This window comes from Oncorhynchus tshawytscha, linkage group LG07 (assembly GCF_018296145.1).
Source record: "Oncorhynchus tshawytscha isolate Ot180627B linkage group LG07, Otsh_v2.0, whole genome shotgun sequence".
NCBI lineage: Eukaryota > Metazoa > Chordata > Actinopteri > Salmoniformes > Salmonidae > Oncorhynchus > Oncorhynchus tshawytscha.
In genome coordinates, this window is record NC_056435.1 from 6574905 (window position 1) to 6592307 (window position 17403).

The following is a 17403-nucleotide window of genomic DNA, read 5'->3' on the forward strand; positions in this document are numbered from 1 at the left end:
CTAACAGGGATGTAAAAAAATACCTTAAAAAAACAACATTTGAGAGACATAAGCTTTTTGTGCATAGAACATTTCTGTGATATTTTATTTCAGCCCATGGAACATGGGACCAACACTTTACATGTTGCATTTCTTTTTTTGTTCAGTATACAGTACAAGTCACAAGTTTGGACACACCTACTCATTCAAGGGTTTTTCTTTATTTTCACTATTTTCTACATTGTAGAATAATAGTGAAGATATGAAAACTGTGAAATAACACATAAGGAATCATGTAGTAACCAAAAGAGTGTTAAAGAAATCTAAATATATTTTAGATTCTAGATTCTTCAAAGTATCCACCCTTTACCTCGCTGACAGCTTTGCACACTCTTCTCTCAACCAGCTTCATGAGGAATGCTTTTCCAACAGTCTTGACGGAGTTCCCACATACAGGTATGCTGTATACTTGTTAGCTGCTTTTCCTTTACTCTGCGGTCCAACTCATCCCAAACCATCTCAATTGGTTTGAGATCAGGTGATTGTGGAGAACAGGTAATCTGACGCAGCACTCCATCACTCTCCTTGGTCAAATAGCCCTTACACAACCTGGAGGTGTGTTTTAGTTCATTGTCCTGTTGAAAAACAAATGATAGTCCCACTAAACCAGATGGGATGGCGTGTCGCTGCAGAATTCTGTGGTGGCCATACTGGTTGTGTGCCTTGAATTCTAAATAAATCACTGACAGTGTCACCAGCAAAGAACCCCCACACCATCACACCTTATCCTCCATGCTTCACATTGTGAACCACATATGCGGAGATTGTCAGTTCACCTGACGATCTCTCTTCCATTCCTCTCAAAAATTTTAGAAAAGGCTGTTGCAAAGCAACTCACTGCCTTCCTGAAGACAAACAATGTATAAGAAATGCTTCAGTCTGGTTTTAGACCCCATCATAGCACTGAGACTGCACTTGTGAAGGTGGTAAATGACCTTTTATTGGCATCAGACCGAGGCTCTGCATCTGTCCTCGTGCACCTAGACCCTAGTGCTGCTTTTGACACCTAGACCCTAGTGCTGCTTTTGAGACCCTAGTGCTGCTTTCGATCACCACATTCTTTTGGAGAGATTGGAAACCCAAATTGGTCTACACGGACAAGTTCTGGGCTGGTTTAGATCTTATCTGTCAGAAAGATATCAGTTTGTCTCTGTGAATGGTTTGTCCTCTGACAAATCAACTGTAAATTTCGGTGTTCCTCAAGGTTACGTTTTAGGACCACTATTGTTTTCACTATATATTTTACCTCTTGGGGATGTCATTCGAAAACATAATGTTAACTTTCACTGCTATGCGGATGACACACAGCTGTACATTTCAATGAAACATGGTGAAGCCCCAAAATTGCCCTCGCTAGAAGCATGTGTTTCAGACATAAGGAAGTGGATGGCTGCAAACTTTCTACTTTTAAACTCGGACAAAACAGAGATGCTTGTTCTAGGTCCCAAGAAACAAAGAGATCTTCTGTTGAATCTGACAATTAATCTTAATGGTCGTCTCAAATAAAACTGTGAAGGACCTCGGCGTTACTCTGGACACTGACCTCTCTTTTGAAGAACATATCAAGACCATTTCAAGGACAGCTTTTTTCCATTTGCGTAACATTGCAAAAATCAGAAACTTTCTGTCCAAAAATGAGGCAGAAAAATGTATCCATGCTTTTGTTACTTCTAGGTTAGATTACTGCAATGCTCTACTTTCCGGCTACCCGGATAAAGCACTAAATAAACTTCAGTTAGTGCTAAATACGGCTGCTAGAATCCTGACTAGAAGCAAAAAATGTGATCATATTACTCCAGTGCTAGCCTCCCTACACTGGCTTCCTGTCAAGGCAAGGGTTGATTTCAAGGTTTTACTGCTAACCTACAAAGCATTACATGGGCTTGCTCCTACCTATCTCTCTGATTTGATCCTCCCGTACATACCTACACGTACGCTACGGTCACAAGACACAGGCCTCCTAATTGTCCCTAGAATTTCTAAGCAAACAGCTGGAGGCAGGGCTTTCTCCTATAGAGCTCAATATTTATGGAACGGTCTGCCTACCCATGTAAGAGACGCAAACTCGGTCTCAACCTTTAAGTCTTTACTGAACACTCATCTCTTCAGTGGGTCATATGATTGAGTGTAGTCTGGACCAGGAGTGAGAAGGTGAACGGAAAGGCTCTGGAGCAACGAACCGCCCTTGCTGTCTCTGCCTGGCCGGTTCCCCTCTTTCCACTGGGATTCTCTGCCTCTAACCCTATTACAGGGGCTGAGTCACTGGCTTACTGGGGCTCTTTCATACCGTCCCTGGGAGGGGTGCGTCACCTGAGTGGGTTGAGTCACTGATGTGATCTTCCTTTCTGGGTTGGCGCCCCCCCCTTGGGTTGTGCCGTGGCGGAGATCTTTGTGGGCTATACTCGGCCTTGTCTCAGGATGGTAAGTTGGTGGTTGAAGATATCCCTCTAGTGGTGTGGGGGCTGTGCTTTGGCAAAGTGGGTGGGGTTATATCCTTCCTGTTTGGCCCTGTCCGGGGGTGTCCTCGGATGGGGCCACAGTGTCTCCTGACCCCTCCTATCTCAGCCTCCAGTATTTATGCTGTAGTAGTTTATGTGTCGGGGGGCTAGGGTTAGTTTGTTATATCTGGAGTACTTCTCCTGTCCTATTCGGTGTCCTGTGTGAATTTAAGTGTGCTCTCTCTATTCTCTCTTTCTCTCTCTCTCTCGGAGGACCTGAGCCCTAGGACCATGCCCCAGCACTACCTGACATGATGACTCCTTGCTGTTCCCAGTCCATCTGACCGTGCTGCTGCTCCAGTTTCAACTGTTCTGCCTTATTATTATACGACCATGCTGGTCATTTATGAACATTTGAACATATTGGCCATGTTCTGTTATAATATCCACCCGGCACAGCCAGAAGAGGACTGGCCACCCCACATAGCCTGGTTCCTCTCTAGGTTTCTTCCTAGGTTTTGGCCTTTCTAGGGAGTTTTTCCTAGCCACCGTGCTTGTACACGTGCATTGCTTGCTGTTGGGGTTTTAGGCTGGGTTTCTGTACAGCACTTTGAGATATCAGCTGATGTACGAAGGGCTATATAAATAAATTTGATTTGATTTGACCTACCCTGCGTCTCACAAAGACACGGCAGTTAGAACCAAAAATCTCAAATTTGGACTCATCAGATTAAAGGACAGATTTTCACAGGTCTAATGTCCATTGCTCATGTTTCTTGGCCTTAGCAAGTCTGTTCTTATTATTGGTGTCCTTTAGTAGTGGTTTCTTTGCAGCAATTTGACCAAGAAGGCCCGATTCTCTGAACAGTTGATTTTGAGATGTGTCCGTTACTTGAACTGTGAAGTATTTAGTTGGGCTGCAATCTGAGATGTTTATTTGATTTTTTATTTCACCTTTATTTAACCAGGTAGGCAAGTTGAGAACAAGTTCTCATTTACAATTGCGACCTGGCCAAGATAAAGCAAAGCAGTTCGACACATACAACAACAGAGTTACACGTGGAGTAAAACAAACATACAGTCAATAGTACAGTAGAAGTCTATATACAATGTGGGCAAATGAGGTGAGATAAGGGAGGTAAATGCAAAAAAAAAAGTCCATGGTGGCGAAGTAAATACAATATAGCAAGTAAAACACTGGAATGGTAGATTTGCAGTGGAAGAATGTGCAAGGTAGAGATAGAAATAATGGAGTGCAAAGGAGCAAAATAAATAAATACAGTAGAGGGAGAGGTAGTTGTTTGGGCTAAATTATAGATGGGCTATGTATAGGTGCAGTAATCTGTGAGCTGCTCTGACAGCTGGTGCTTAAAGCTAGTGAGGGAGATAAGTGTTTCCAGTTTCAGAGAATTTTGTAGTTCGTTCCAGTCATTGGCAGCAGAGAACTGGAAAGAGAGGCGGCCAAAGGAATTGGTTTTGGGGGTGACCAGAGAGATATACCTGCTGGAGCGCGTGCTACAGGTGGGTGCTTCTATGGTGACCAGCGAGCTGAGATAAGGGGGACTTTACCTAGAAGGGTCTTGTGGATGGGGGGGCTTGGTGACTAAACGGATGGCACTGTGATAGAATGCATCCAATTTATTGAGTAGGGTATTGGAGGCTATTTTGTAAATGACATAGCCGAAGTCGAGGATCGGTACGATGGTCAGTTTTACAAGGGTATGTTTGGCAGCATGAGAGAAGGATGCTTTGTTGCAAAATAGGAAGCCAATTCTAGATTTAACTTTGGATTGGAGATGTTTGATGTGAGTCTGGAAGGAGAGTTTACAGTCTAACCAGACACCTAGGTATTTGTAGTTGTCCACATATTCTAAGTCAGAACCGTCCAGTGTAGTGATGTTGGACAGGCGGGCAGGTGCAGGCAGCGATCGGTTGAAGAGCATGCATTTAGTTTTACTTGTATTTAAGAGCAATTGGAGGCCATGGAACTAGAGTTGTATGGCATTGAAGCTCGCCTGGAGGGTTGTTAACACAGTGTCCAAAGAAGGGCCAGAAGTATACAGAATGGTGTCGTCTGCGTAGAGTTGGATCAGAGACTCACCAGCAGCAAGAACGACATCATTGATGTATACAGAGAAGAGAGTCGGTCCAAGAATTTAACCCTGTGGCACCCCCATAGAGACTGCCAGAGGCCCAGACAACAGGCCCTCCGATTTGACACACTGAACTCTAGTTGGTGAACCAGGCGAGGCAATCGTTTGAGAAACCAAGGCTATCGAGTCTGCCGATGAGGATGTGGTGATTGACAGAGTCGAAAGCCTTGGCCAGGTCAATGAATACGGCTGCACAGTATTGTTTCTTATCGATGGCGGTTAAGATATTGTTTAGGACCTTGATCGTGGCTGAGGTGCACCCATGACCAGCTCTGAAACCAGATTGCATAGCGGAGAAGGTATGGTGGGATTCAAAATGGTCGGTAATCTTTGTTGACTTGGCTTTCGAAGACCTTAGAAAGGCAGGGTAGGATAGATATAGGTCTGTAGCAGTTTGGGTCAAGAGTGTCCCCCCCTTTGAAGAGGGGGATGACTGCAGCTGCTGTCCAATCTTTAGGAATCTCAGACGACATGAGAGGTTGAACAGGCTAGTAATAGGGGTGGCAACAATTTCAGCAGATAATTTTAGAAATAAAGGGTCCAGATTGTCTAGCCCGTAGGGGTCCAGATTTTGCAGCTCTTTCAGAACATCAGCTGACTGGATTTAGGAGAAGGAGAAATGGAGAAGGCTTGGGAGAGTTGCTGTGGGGGGTGCAGTGCTGTTGACCGGGGTAGGGGTAGCCAGGTGGAAAGCATGGCCAGCCGTAAAACAAATGCTTATTGAAATTCTCAATTATAGTGGATTTATTGGTGGTGACAGTGTTTCCTATCTTCAGTGCAGTGGGCAGCTGGGAGGAGGTGTTCTTATTCTCCATGGACTTTACAGTGTCCCAGAACTTTTTTGAGTTTGTGTTGCAGGAAACAAATTTCTGCTTGAAAAAGCTAGCCTTGGCTTTTCAAACTGCAGTTAACTCTAATGAACTTGTCCTCTGCAGCAGAGGTAACTCTGGGTCCTCCATCCCTGTGGCGGTCCTCATGAGAGCCAGTTTCATCATAGCGCTTGATTGTTTTTGCGACTGCACTTGAAGAAACTTTCAAAGTTCTTGAAATTTTCCAATTGACTGACCTATGTCTCTTAAAGTAATGATGGACTGTTATTTCTCTTTGCTTATTTGAACTGTTACCACATGATTCTATATGTGTTATGTCATAGTTGTGATGTCTTCACTATTATTCTACAATGTAGAAAATAGCAAAAATAAAGTAAAACCCTTGAATGAGTAGGTGCGTCCAAACTTTTAACTGGTACAGTATATATTTTTTTGTAAATAACTGTCATCAGGCATTTAGACTGTATCCCAGAGATCAGATCAAAACTAGGATATGTCCTTCTACAAGGAGAAACAACTCATCGGACTAAGCAGCCAGAGCTTGTTACAGAGCAGAAGCGGTCCCGGCTGCCTCACAGATTGAGGGTATAATTCTATATTTGATCTGACAGCTGAAGGCAACTAAAAAAACTGTCACTGGTTATTTTTGCCATCCCTTCTAGGAGCCTAGGAGGTCTATTGTGGAGTGGTTATGATGTGATGTATACAGTGGTGATTTGTAACTGGACTTGGAAATACAGCCATGAGCGATATTTCTTATGACAGTACGTAAATATCATAATATGATTCATTTTGGGTCTGTGTGTGTGTGTACTGTACATGCGTGTGTGCGCGCGCATGTTTGCATGCATGTGTGTACACGTGTCCATATAAGTGTCTGTCTGTGATTATAGGGTGAGATAAGACACAATACAACTAGCATTGCTGCTAGTGAAAACTGTGGTTTATCTGCAGCAATCTAAATGCAAATTGAGTAACTCAAAAAACGCATAAGGTTTAAGTTGAGACAAAACAAGATTTTCCCATCAAACATCAATAACAAGCCTTTTAGGTCATCCTTGAGTGAAACAGTACATGTGTTAATATTATCCCTAATATTATCCCTGTCCCTACATATTTACACTCCCATAATGTATGATGCTTTTGTTATATATACTCTCTAAATAGAGCAGAGAGAACGCCATTTCCTCAGCAGCAATACTATGGTTTACATAGGCAATGGAGACACTGACGGGGTTGCTGGGAGTAACGGCAAAAACAAGAGTTGCCGGTACATGGCCAGGCAGAACCAGTGGCTGCTATGCTTTGGCAGACAAAGTTGAACTCCTGTCTCTTCCAGTGTGGTCCCCCTTACCAAGACTGATGCAGTCGCTGATTGTCTGGGAACTTCCTCTGTCATCGTTAGCGAGGAAGGAGGCACTTGTCAGAGGCTGCATTAAGAGTTCCTTATGAGCTCAGACACTTCGGCAGTCACAGATAAATACAGAGTGGGCACTAGTGAAGTCCTCTTATCCAGGGAGAGAGGATGGCAGGCTGCTAGAGGATGCCAAAATAGAGGGAATGAGAGATTATTCTGTAGGGTAGAAAAGCTGCATTGTAGTGGTTGAGTGGCACCATGACTCAGGTATTGTATTGCGGCTGGGTTTAGGAGTAGTGCTCAAGCATGAGTCGTCATTTCAAGCTGTTGTAATAACCTTAGTCTCCAGGTATGATGCTTGTTTTTAGTGGACACAGTGGTAGCTCTAGTAAGACTATAGATAGACATTTTATAAAACCAACACATCTGAAGCAACGGCAGAGGAGTGATATGCCATCGATACTGCATTGGCTATTACATTTGTAGTAGAAACAACCTTAATACCAATTGGACATGGATTTCAGGGAATAGCGTTCAACTGTATTTGTGCTCGCATTGTGTTGGGCTACGTACAGTATAATCCCCCCCCAAAAATGCAGTCACTTACACTCATTATCATACTATATGATTCTTACATGTGGCCAAAGCAATTCATGTACTGTATACCCATATCATTTTGATGTTCAAAGTATAACAACTTCACATTTACAGCACTGTAATCTAAAGCAGTAGAGCCATCCTGCAAACCTAATTTTGAACAAAACAGAATTGTCTTTAAACCTCACCGTCTGTCTTCCAACTGTGATCGTCTTGAGGGTGGGGGGTTACATTGCTGCTTCTAATAGAATGTCTGTTCCCAGATATCTGCTCTTCGCGACAAACAGGAAACGGGGATCAATTCCACTGATAAAAAGGCTGGTTGAATAAATCAGGTATAAAGCAGGCCCGGGACTAGCTCTGGAAAAAGGCTTCAGCGTAGAGAACAGTATGTTAAGCTTCACCTACTTGTCTGTAAGATTAATGTGGCGCTATTGTCTCCGGCTCTCATCACAACACTTTTATCTTCAGAAATGACAAAGCTTGCACTTCTCATTATGTATGTTTGTAGCAAGCTACATTCTCCTCAGCAGCCCTTGCTTACTTCAATGAGGTCGTTTTGGTGGTGTTGCTTGTGTGTGTGTGTGTGTGTGTGTGTGTTGTGTGTTTCTGTGCGACCTTGTACGTGCTATACTGTATGTGTTCTATAACAATTTGGACATTTCATGTTTTGTCCGACAACACGGTTGTGTGGAGTATTCATTACTTTCAAGGCAACATTGATTGGAGAAAATGTGTTAGATTTTTTTTTAAAGACTAGTGTCGCCCCGTGAATTGGCTGGCTATGAATCAATACTATTTCTGATAGCAGAGATGAAAGAAATATGAAACACAAGTGGTATGAAGCATCATATGATAGTGATATGCAAAATGAGATTGCCAATTCAATCCCTTTCTCCCAATGGCAGTGACACATGCCAGTGAGAAAAACATGGCCCTGGGCTACAGCACCTTAAAGTATTAGAACATCAGAGAGATGAAGGTCTATAATGTCCTTGTCATTAGCATTGCTTTAACAGAAATTAATAGAGGTCAATACAGTTCCAAGATGGCATCGTCTCTCAAGGCACACCATGAGTAAGAACAATGTGATGTAAAAATGTCAATAATATTCATGTGTCAAATTCAATCTATGAATAAAAGATGGGAGATGGGAGCAACATGTCCCATATTTCTGCCATGGGCTTGGAACAAAGCCATAAACTAAGTGATAACAGAAACATTAACTCTGAGTGTAGGTTGTGAGTGCTGATTCTCACCAGATGCACAAAAAAACCTAGAGCAAAGAAATATACATATGCTACATGGCCAAAAGTATGTGGACACCCGTTCAAATTAGTGGATTCGACTATTTCAGCCACACTGACATGTGTATAAAATCGAGCACACAGCCATGCAATCTCCATGGACAAACATTGGCAGTAGAACAGCCTTATTGACGAGATCAGTGACTTTTAACTTTGCACCATCATAGGATGCCACCTTTTCAACGAGTCAGTTCAAATGTCTGCCCCCCTAGAGCTGCCCAGGTCAACTGTAAGCGCTGTTATTGTGAAGAGGAAACATCTAGGACCAACAACGGCTCAGCCGCAAAGTGATAGGCCACACAAGCTCACAGAACGGGACCACCAAGTCCTGAAGCACGCAGCACGTAAAAATCTTCTATCCTCGGTTGCAACACTCACTACCGAGTTCCAAACTGCCTTTGGAAGCAACTTCAGCAACTTTTGTCGAGATCAGTGTGAACTTGATTGGCCTGCACAGAGCCCTGACCTCAACCCCGTCAAAGACCTTTGGTATAAATTACAACGCTGACTGCAAGCCATGTGTAATCGCCAACATCAGTGGCCGACCTCATTATGCTTTGTGGCTTAATGGAAGGCAAGTACCCACTGCAATGTTCCAACATCAGGTGGAAAGCCTGTTATAGCATTAAAGGGGGGACCAACTCCATATTAATGCCCATGATTTTGGAATGAGATGTTCGACAAGCTTTTGGCCATGTAGTGTATCAAATCTCCAATCCCATTGACTTTTCTCACCAGCCTCACAGCATGTGCATTGTTACTACAATGACAGGAAGGTGTAAACCAAGCATTGCAGTGATTTCAGCATTGCAGTCATTTCCGACATTGCTAAAGTTAATCTAAGCACTGCAGTGATTTCAGCCGCTGCTTTAAAAAATCATATTGCTGTCCCTCATGTGACAACAACTGCAACAGCAGTATGCAGCACTTTCCCAGGACACTTGCCAACTCAGTTAATGTTTTTCTGTGCCAGAGCGCTTAATACATTAATTTAAGTAATTATTTGGAAAGTAGAAGCTAAAATAGCTTAGGTTTCTTGGGGTGTAAATCTGTTGATAATTACATGTTAACTCCAAATCCTGTAGGACTGCAGCAATCCAGAACAGAGAACAAATGGTGGTGGGGGGGGGGATGCTGCACATCACACCGCTAAGAAGTCTCTAAAGAGAACCAGTCGCGCGCCCACCATCTTGAATACAAACAAGCACAGGAGGACTTGCCCGGGAAGGCACTTGATTAGATTTGCCGTTGACAATGCATACGTCTTCTCCCCTGTCTGTAGGAGCTTGTATAAGGCCAGGGAAATTGAATCGGTTGAGAGTGTAGTTATTGACAAGGGTTCTCTGTGGCGATGAATGTAATAAGGTATTCCTCGAGAGGGTTAATATATGTGTGCGTTGTCAAAACACAGTGTGCTGCGGCAAGGACTGTATGTCAACACCCTGTTTTCCAAGAAACCATGAGGTATACTTAGACTATTCCATTGACTCTTTCTCCTGATGTCTGAGTGTTATAGTGCCACATCTGCATACCTGGAGGCCCCTTGTAACCAACCACTACTCTGCATTGTTGATGCATTATTCCCTGCTATATGAACGTCATATGGCCTTGCAATTATTAGTCAGCCCTTAGTTGTATTTTAAAAGCAGACATGGATTACTGTACATATCATCCAGCCTTTAGGTCTTTGTGAATTCTCTTGTTTTTATTTTTACATATAGCTCCTCAGAAGGCTTCTGTTCAAGGACTTGTCAGCGTGTAGACTTCCGTACAGATTTTGGATCTTAATTCGACCAGTGTTATCGCAGCAGAATAATCTGCAGCAACCGGATTTGACCGTTTAGTCCATAATGTTGCTTAATCAGTGGTGAGGCTATTAGCTGGCCAAAATTAGGCTACATGAAATGTGCAAAACCGTTAATATGACAGTGTGTTAATGTAGGGTTTCAGTGAATTTATGTAAATCATTAAGCTCATCTGCATGTCCTGAAGTGCAGGAAAATTCTCAGCAACAAAAGAGTGATCAAATTAAGATCCTACATCTGTAGACTCGGATGGATGTATTGATCAACATGTCATCAACAGGCCGACTTACCTCATAAAACAACAATACATTGCAGTAGCGTCATAGAAAGTAGAGTGTATATCTGGCTGGGTGGAGGTCAGGGCCATTATCTTTAAATAAAACATATAGTTATCTTTTTATGAAATGCCATTTTACTCTATATACTGTAGACTTTGATCAGAGTGAAACTAAATTCATCTATTTGCACAAGCGAAACTAGACTGACACATACTGGCGCATTTCGTAATGGTGGTAATTGAAATAGGGAAATTGATTCGATAGACAAGTTTTACGAGGGCATACATTACAGCAGCCTGGATGAGTGGCTCCAGAAAGGCCAGTGAACCCTGAAATGGAATTTCTCCATCGAACATTTCAGATACTCGCTGAACAATGTTCTAATGCATAAGTAACATCCATCGCTACATTAAAGATATTTTTGATCCTTTTTTGAAAAATTCCCTCAGTTAATCTGCATTTATATGCAGTGGCATTAATTATCTCCCTTCCCAACACATGATTGTATGTTTCACTTTGACTGTTGGTTTACAGTATTCAGGGAACAGACCCCAGAGATAAGCATTTTTAAATGAGGATGCATTTGAAGGGATTATGTCTGTCTGCTCACTTTTACAGCAACATATGTCGTAGGCCCTCTACTTGCATTCTATTTGTGTTTGAGCTGTACATGAGTGGGTGTGTGTTGTGGTGTCTGGCTCTGTTTGTGAATATGGCATTGGTAATCTGAGCAAGTAAGTCAAAAAAATAATGTAATTGTGTCTTGTCCTGCATGAAATATATTTGCATAAATACTTTGAGTGCTATTGGAAAAATCCTGATATTACAAAAATTATTTTAGGGTTGAAACACTGGGAACTCGAAATGTGTTGGAGCAAAAATAACAAACCTCATTAAAGAAAAAAAAATGACATAATACTTATTTATAGACGTGTGTCTTATCCCATGGACCTGGGCACCGCTGTGGATTGAATTGAGCCCCTCGAGAGTGCTATTGCTAATTGTATTACGGTTTCTCCCCGTGAAAATCAAATAATACCTATGTGTTATTACCTTTGTGCGAACGAAGGCCACGGTTTCAGAGTAATCTCTCTTCTGCAGTGTGCCACTGACAACAGGAATCTCTTGGGGCTTCAGAAATGGGTCAATGGGACTCCAAGGAAAATGATTAGAATAAATGTCTTCATTTCCATCTAAAAATGACATCTTAATGGATAATGTTAAGACTCCTTTGGGGTGAAAGATAGGATGTGAAGATAAGTTTTTTTATAAGCGATTAAGGGGCCCGTTTTCGGTCAGTGAAAAAGCTCTCACAATTGAGTGTTACCTGGGCAAAGTATGTTTGACCTGAGTACTCAATATCCAAAAAGACAGTAATGAAATCATCAACCTGCAAAGTTTTGGGAAGTGCGTCAAAGATACAAACACAGGCAAGAAGAACATTTGGGTACTCAATGTTCATTTTCATAATGAATTCACCATACTCTGTCTCATCAAGCAGGCTTATTCTGTGGCCCGTGGCTGTAAGATCCATCTACATCAGTGGAATCTAGAATTAATCAGTCTACTGTAATTAGTAATTGTTCACACAGTCGGAGATGTACCACCCAAACTCCTACCTGGTCTCACACTGTGCTCTGAGAATTCCCATTACAAATTAGAGCCTAGCTCTCTGATATCTGCTGCATCTTATCACCGATTCACTGATTTTCCCATTGACTTTTAAGATGTTGCCTCAAAGCATTGACAAGGAACCCTCCGCAGGGGCACGATACACCCATGCACATGGAATACAATGTGATAGTTCATGAAATGGAATAAAATTGCCTCTCCAATATAGTCAATATGCAAAAATCACCACATTACTCATTTTCAATGTAATGCATACTGGACAAAAAGACTGACTTGGGGATCCTACTATATGCAAATGTCAAAGGTATGATTTTAGCATTTCATTTTCTGAAAAGCTTTTACATTTTAGAAGACCCTCATCTCCAGAGAGACTTACAGTAGTAAGTGCATACATTTTCAAACTTCTTCGTACTGGTCCCCCGAAGGGAATCGAACCCACAACTCTGGCATTGCCAGCTCCATGCTCTACTAACTGAGCCACACGGGAAATGCTTATATTATCCGTTGTATTTATTTTCTCAGAACCTTTCCATGTGTCAATCTATCACCAAGTTGCAATTCGATGCTGACCTCTTCTCCGCACCACAGGGCCAAAACTTTACTCCTCTCATCCCAGCGTTATTACCAAGCTTTAAATAAATCCTAGTTTCTATGGCAACCCAAGTCAAGTTCCTATGTGGAGGGAGCTAATGGTTGAAACTTCAGCAGCGGCTAAGTGTTCCTACGGAGTGACACCAAGTCAGCCAGAGATCAATCACCCTGACCAATCATTCCAATAACCTGTCTCGGCGGTACTGGTCTCAGCGGTACCAGTGTTTTCTACCAGGGTATGAATTATTTCACAATACAGAAAATTAAGTTACAATACAACCTACAATCTTCAACCAATCATTTGCATGTCATTTGATGCCATTCACATGGCATCTACTGAATGGTTTCCTCAGACAAAATGTATAGGCATGTATACATATGCATGGGGTTACATGGTTATTTTGGTGCGCTCACAGGAAGACAAGAGAGGATAATACAAGAGAGTATTTAGAATGTGCCTGAGGCTCTTCGGGTATAGACAGTTATTGCTGATGCTGCTGACTACCAGTGCATTATCTACATCAATTATCTTACTTTTCATCTTCTTCTATTGACCTAAAAAGGAATCATTGATATATCTTGGCCTTTTGTGGAGTATTGAGAAAAGATGTAGTGTGAGGATTTCTATTTTGGTCTGTTTTAATCCTAAAAAGGCACATACTGCGCTCTCTTCATATATATTCCACTATTCACCACGGGTTGCAAAATTATGACAATGGAACAGTTTTAACAGTTTTAACAAAACAGTGTATTATCCCAAACGTGATGGGACACGCCTTTAGCCTGGGGTGACAGATCTATTAAATAGTAAATACATTTGACAGCCTAAGTCTGGTTAATTTGAAATACATTATTTCAAACAAACACTAAATCCTGTGTGTGCTTAGCAATGGAAGTTGTGTAATACATTGCCACGTAAATATAGAGATGTCTTTTTGGGTTCTAATCCTCTAGGTAAAGCATGTATCAAATGAAATCCGTGTCAGTAACATGCAGCCATGGACCATCGCATTAGGTTGCAGTGTCGTTATCATATTCATTTGCCCATCGATTCCTTAAGAGCACAGGTGACATTTAGAAAAATTGCATTTGGATAGCTGAGAGAATCTCTTACGTCACTACAGCAAGAACCCCGGTTGGTCAAATAAACCTTAAAAAGTACCCTTTGAATAGAAGAGAGGCCCAGGGTTTTGTGAAAACAGTTACACTCTTGTGGCAAAGAGGACAGACTGACATATCCCTTAATGGTGGACTTAATGAACATAGATGATGCATAAGAAAAGACTGTCCTTGTCCTGGGGATCCAAATGTGCCAGACGACAAAGGATAGTGTGGGTAGATAAAGTGAAATATAGTTACAAAGGCTTGCTTCCTAAATTGGACAGTTTTGGAATTCCAGGTAGGTTACACTTTACTTAAAGGGGCGATCTGCAGTCCCAACAATAACAAAGAGGCACCACACCACTGATTTGGTAAACAGCTGAGGGATGGGTCTGGAAAAAATATAACCACTCTCAAACTCATGGACAGAGCTATGGATACAATATTCATCATTATATAACAATTCTAGTTTTAACCATGTTTTGAGGCTATACAGTGTTTGTTTACATATACAGTGTTTACAAACAAAGGCATAACCCAAGCTTATATTTTGGGTTCTGATGGGGTACGACAGTTGAACTACACGCTTATGAGGCTTCTATAAGTCATATAGTTCAAGAATCAATGGGTATATATCATTGATTTAAAAGTTTAAAAAATGGTATTTAGCAACTGCACCATGCCCCTTTAAGGCCGACAGGTATAATATGGCAATAATGAAATGCGAGACACTGCATAAATTACAGCCAATTCGTTGCATTACAATTCCTCCTCAAAGAGCTGGAACTATTCATTGTTGTGTATTTGAGCCACGTTTTAAGGTCCTCTAAGCGGTTTCTATCTAGCTTCCTTATCTCTGTGTCGTGCATTTCCTTTTGAAATACAAAAATAATTTCCTCTTATCTCTCCCTTTCATAATAAATGGTCAAAGTAAACATGTGCTCATCTGCTTTTTAACAATGTGGAGCCAATATTTAGAGTGCAACTTAGGCATGCAATGTGGTCACTTAGGTAGCAGAACAATGCCTCTAAATGTTAACAGAACACTACATCAGACAGCTTGAACAATTGAAATCGCCACATGAAAAGAAAGCCCACAGTTATCACAAACTACAAAGACCCCTATGGGGGAAATAATTCACTAGTTTAATTCTAGGACTGTTGATCCTAAACCTTTGATGGGGGGTGTGGGGATTCGACTAAGCAAAAAAAATGAATAAAATAATATAAAATATTGAATTTGGCCTTCACTACTACAGCACATAGAAACACATTGAATAACACATTCATAAATGGCAAAACAGACAGTCAAAAAATAGATAAGAAAGCTCAGGAATTTCTTTCGTTTTTTTTTTTTTTTTACACATATTTAACAATGTCTTTCATTGGCACAAATCTACCTCCATACTTCCATATTTTTTTTAACCGGGTCACCTTCAGACGAATCCCATGAAACTTGTGACACATCGTATTCATGAGAATCTCATCTTTCCCTAAAGTGATCATATTAGTTTGTGGACCAAACCGTTCGGACGCTACAGATGTTTTCATGAGAAGACCGATTTCCGGGATGTCTCCTGGTCTGACAAACACAGCTGTAGCTTTTACACTTTCCACGGCAGATGCAGAAGGCCAACATAGGCAGATGCGGTGGATTGAGATGCAGCCCATGCAAAAAAATATATCTCTTGCTTAAACTGACAGATTTTGACGAGGACTATATTGCCACTCCTATGTGCCACATCTTGAATTTAATTTAGTTTCAGAATAGGCGGCAAGGAATAAGTTAGTCCTAAATATTTCAAAAACTAAAAGCATTGTATTTGTTACAAATCATCCACTAAATGTTCATTAAATCTTATATTGAATAATGTGAACATTTTGCAAGTTGAGGTGGCTAAACTGCTTGAGGCAAAACTAGAATGTAAACTTTCATTGTCAAAACATATTGATACAACAGTAGCTAATATGGGGAGAAGTCCGTCCATAATAAAGCACTGCTCTGCCTTCTTCACAACACTATCAACAAGGAGGGTCCTACAGGCTCTAGTTTTGTCGCACCTGGACTACTGTTCAGTTGTGTGGTCAGATGCCACAAAGAAGGACTTAGGAAAATTACAATTGGCTCAGAAAAGGGCAGCACGGCTGGCCCTTAAAAGTACACAGGGAGCTAACATTAATGATATGCATGTCAATTTCCCATGGCTCAAAGTGGAAGAGATACTGACTTCATCACTTGTTTTTGTAAGAAGTGTTGACAGGTTGTGTGTACCGAGCTGTCTGTTTAAACTACAAGCACAGAGTTCCCATGCATACCCTACAAGACATGCCAACAGGGGTCTTTTTCACAGTCCTCAAGTCCAGAACAGACCATTGGAGGCGCACAGTACTACACAGATCCATGACTACATGGAACTCTATTTCACATCAGGTAACTGATGCAAACAGTATAATCAGATTAAAAAACATGGAAAAATACGCATTGTGGAACAGTGGGGACTGTGAAGAGACACACATAAAGGTACAGACACACGCATACGCACACAGGCGCTTGAACACTCACTCTACACACACGTACATTGTAATATTTTTGAATGGTGGTATTATACATTTTGTATTGTAGATATGTAGTGGTGAAATAATGTTATATGATGTACTGTTGTATCTTTTGTTTTATATGCAATGTAAGTGCCTTAATGTGTTTGGAACCCAGGAAGAATAGCTGCTGCCTTGGCAACAGCTAATGGGGTTCCCTAATAAATACATATACAAATACTCTTAAGGATTAATAAACAATTCTCACATCAATTTATTTGAAAATAATCCACAGTATATCTGACTTCCATCTCTGCCAGACGACACCTGGCAATGTGAGTCAACCTCTGAGGAACCGCAGTGTTGAACTGGCATCCTGCCATATAATAACATAAAAAAGGTCCTCAGAAAGATTAATGGAAACATTATGCAGACCAGAAAAATTGTGATTTCAACACTTCAGCTGCACACAGAATTGTACCCTCATTGCCAGTGCGTTAGATTATATGAATTAAGAGGATATTGACTTTTTACAGATGTGTTTTAGATAAAAGAGGTCACTCAAAATTATTGGACCATTTGAAATCTGGTTAACCCTGACTGGTTGATGTTGGGATCATCTTCATACCCAGAACACAGTATACTCAAGCTGTTGGACTCCCCAGGTATCTTGCAGGGACACGTTAAATTTGCATGAGGTGGCGATAGCTTTTGTTGTGGGGGTAACAGCACCAAGGGTT